The following is a 3,989-nucleotide window of genomic DNA, read 5'->3' on the forward strand; positions in this document are numbered from 1 at the left end:
TAAATTTCATTTCCAAGCTGGGCATGGTGGTGCACATCTGTAGTGCCAGCTACTTGGGAGGCTGAAGCAGAGGATCACTTGAGCCTAGAAGTTCACAGATAGCCTGGGTAACACAGTAAGATGCCATATGATATGGTTTGGCTGTGTCCCCACCCAAATCTCATATTGAATTATAACTCTCACAATTCCCATGTGTCATGGGGGGATTGGTGGGAGGTGATTGAAATATGGGGGCGGGTCATTCCTGTGCTGTTCTCATGTTAGTGAATGAGTCCCACCAGATCTGATGCTTTTTAAAAAAGGAGTTTCTGGCTGGGTGTGGTGGCTCATGCCTGTAATCCCAGCGCTTTGAGAGGCCAAGGTGAGTGGATCACCTAAGGTCCGGAGTTTGAGCCCAGCCTGGCCAACATGGTGAAACCCCATCTCTACTAAAAACAGAAAAACTTAGCCAGGCATCTGTTTCATAAAGAAACTCTGATAAGACTTTTTTTAAAGCCAAGCTCTGCCATGGGTTTGTATCCTCAAATACCTATCAGTTGGGTAAATTCCTCTCCTTTTGAGCTCCCAAGATAACTCAGGGCTCCTGGACGTGTGAGAAAGTGACATTCTTTACTTACTACAGGTCAGAAACCCTGTATAAGGACTATAGGCAAGCTATGAGGCCAGTTCCCCAAAGGGCTTTTATTGGCTATACCAGTCAAGTTTGGATTCCTTAAAGGAAAGCACACCATTCTAGTCAAAGCCTTGGTAAATTAATCAATTTCTCCAATTGTGTCCTGTTAACAAAAGAAAACAGATTGTTCTTGCACTTATGCAAATAACTATATTGCCATGATACTCACAACTAGTTTCCAAATTCTGGAAAAATCAGGTAAGAGAAACAAATTAATTCCAAATTTTATTCATAGGGTATATTCAACTGGTAAAAGTTGTAAACAGCCCAAAAGAAAAGTTTCCTTGACTCTGAAAAACAAAACAAAGAAGCAGCAACATTTTAAATAAAGTTATAAAGATTAGACTTCTTCAGTTTAGTCCATGTAGTTAAACTACTGTTTGATACTTATGAACATTTCAGTTCTCTATGAGAGTTCTAAAAGTTTTTTCCTCTATTCTGATGTCACAATCTCTAAAGTTATCAGAAACCCTGCATTTAAGAACACTGCTAGAGTTCTTTTTTTTTTTTTTTTTTTGAGATGAAGTCTCACACTGTTGCCTGGGCTAAAGTGCAGTAGCGTGATCTCGGCTCACTGCAACCTCTGCTTCCCAGGTTCAAGCGACTCTCCTGCCTCAGCCTCCCAAGTAACTGGAATCACAGGTGCTCACCATGCCCAGCTAATTTTTTTGTATTTTTAGTAGAGATGGGGTTTCACTATGTTGGCCAGGCTGGTGTCGAACTCCTAACCTGATGATCCACCTGCCTCAGCCTCCCAAAGTGCTGAGATTACAGTGGCTTAAGCCACTGCACCCAGCCTAGAGTTCTACAGTTGATTATAAACCACCTTCTAAATAGGATTAAAACAAGACAATTGTCTATGGATGACAGAAAGTTTTAGGATAGTCACTATTAAAGCCACAATTGATAAAGACATTTGGTTACTTCTGTGGCACACAAAATTTCACATGACAATTATAATTATTAATAACATATACTAAGTTATATTAGAATTATAGGAGTTTCCCATTACTTTGGAACATATACCAATAACACATTTATACACATATAGTCCAAAGAAAGCAAAACACCATTTCACAGTTGATAATGCTTCCCATATAATTTTTATACCAAATAAGCCAAATTTCACCTTTACATTAATATACTATTAATGTTAAACCCGATTTTTAATAAAACCTTATAGACGGCCAGGTGCAGTGGTTCAAGCCTGTAATCCCAGCATTTTAGGAGGCCAAGGCAGGTGGATCATGAGGTCAGGAGTTCAAGACAAGCCTGACCAACATGTTGAAACCCCGTCTCTACTAAAAATATAAAAATTAGCAAGGTGTGGTGGTGCATGCCTGTAGTCCCAGTTACTCGGGAGACTGAGGCAGGAGAATCGCTTGAACCCAGGAGGCAGAGGTTGCAATGAGCTGAGATTGCGCCACTGCACTCCAGCCTGGGCAACAGAGCAATACTCTGTCTGAAAACAAAAAACAAACCTTATAGACACATTTACCCAATTTTAATGTTTAGCCATAAAATTAGATTCTTATTCAGGGTTCAAGAAATTATCCTGTCTCAGCCTCCCGGTAACTGGAATTACAGGTGTACACCACCACACCCAGCTAATTTTTGTTTTGGAGAGGTGGGGTTTCACCATGTTGGTCAGGCTGGTCTTGAATTCCTGACCTCAGGTGATCTGCCCGCCTCCTCTTCCCAGAGTATTAGGATTATAGGTGTAAGCCACTGCACCCAGCCTATCCACTTTTAATTAAGCTGACTTTTAACTATAGTGCTCTTTAAAAAAGAAATCCTTTCAAATCTCTCATTACCCGACTTTAGCCATGCCAAGAAGCTAATATTTCTAGCCTCTGAACTTTACCAAAGGTAACTCCTAGGTGTGTAGAGAAAGGAAAATTTAAGAAAGTCTGTGAAGAAAGGAATAGACAAATTCACACAGGTATTAAACTGAAACGACTTACTTCTTAGGTGGAGACTCGAACCCAACTGACATTGTGAAAGTGCTAAAACCTTAGTTACTGAGCTACAGCATGGGACAGTGCCCACTTCCTTTCACAGAAGTCTAGAGTAGTTAATTTTGAGCTTGCAAAGGCTTTTAACTATTTAATATGATTTTTAGAGCTGACTATGACATGAGCCCTAATATTCCTGTTCCCTGGAAGGCATAGACCAAGAGAAGATACCACCACATGGTTAAAAGGTCAAGCTCCCAAGGACATAAAACCAGGTGGAGACTTCATCCAGTTTGTTTGTTTCAGGGACCTGCAGCTGTTTGTTACTGACCAGCTTACTGGGTCCTCTCAAAAAACAGGCTGACAGGTGTTCGAAGCCCATGTTTTATCCTACAGAAAAATGAATTCATAGCACAAAATATACCAGCTTAAGACTAGCCTTAGAATTCTTTTTCACACTAATCAAAACTTTACAGAGGAGATAAACACTGATTTATTTTTTTACCATTCATTCAACCATTTGCACAGAGAGAAAGAAGCCAGAAATCTGACTCATAACAAATTCTTACCCTATTGCTGGAATGCCAGCCTTCTGGGCTCTCTTTCTCTGAGTGTGATCTGGCTTATGGCACCATCGTCCTGGGGGCCAAGCCACGTTATAAAGGAAAATTACTTTTTTTCATTCTGATGAGAGCAAAATAAAACACAGACATTTGCCACTCTGCTAAGCACCAATATTAAACTGGCAAGGCTTAACTTTGTCCCCAGATGGGCCTTATCATCTTTAATCCAACCTCTGACTTGGAGCTTCAACATGTAGTCTCTGGACAAGATGGTTGCCCTGAGTAACAGAAAACATAAAGGGAAAGGGAAAGCAAGGAAGGTGAAATGATCAGGGAGGCCAGAGAAAGACCCACCCATTGTAGTGACACTGAAAAGTTCAGACAGCTGCAGCTGCTGTCGTGAATGGATTTTTTTCCAGCAGTCCTGTCAGCTCTCGTTTCCCCTTTTGGGGGAGGAAAAAGCTCCCCATGTCCCACGATCCTGTACATACCTAACCCTGTCACCACAGCCATCAGCAGAGTGCAAGGCAGATTAATCCAAAGAGAACAGCAGTTAATATCCCACAGTGCTGAACTTGTTCTTAGCTGAGAGGGACTTTACTGAGAGGGGCCTCTAACCCCCTAAAGCTTAGAAGGGACTCTACCCCTTTTAAGTTGAGCCTTTAACCCAAGGTCAAGCATCCTTGCCTTTTATTAAGAGGGGCCTCTATCCCACTCTGTCTTAAAAGAGAGACTCTAACTCCCGTAAGTTGGGCGTCTAACCCAATCCCATTCTCTCTCTCTCTTTTTTTTTTTTTT

At 41.3% G+C, this 3,989-nt stretch overlaps 1 long non-coding RNA gene across 1 annotated transcript in view; it reads right to left on the reverse strand.

Moving 5' to 3' along the window:
• Positions 1-644: 644 nt before the first annotated feature.
• Positions 645-3,989, reverse strand: part of LOC119468364 — a 6,545-nt gene continuing 3,200 nt past the window's right edge. Inside the window, exon 2 of the long non-coding RNA XR_005197024.1 lies at positions 645-776. This is a non-coding gene — a long non-coding RNA (uncharacterized LOC119468364). The remainder of the gene's footprint in view (positions 777-3,989) is intronic.

This window comes from Cebus imitator, unplaced genomic scaffold, assembly GCF_001604975.1.
Source record: "Cebus imitator isolate Cc_AM_T3 unplaced genomic scaffold, Cebus_imitator-1.0 Scaffold417, whole genome shotgun sequence".
NCBI lineage: Eukaryota > Metazoa > Chordata > Mammalia > Primates > Cebidae > Cebus > Cebus imitator.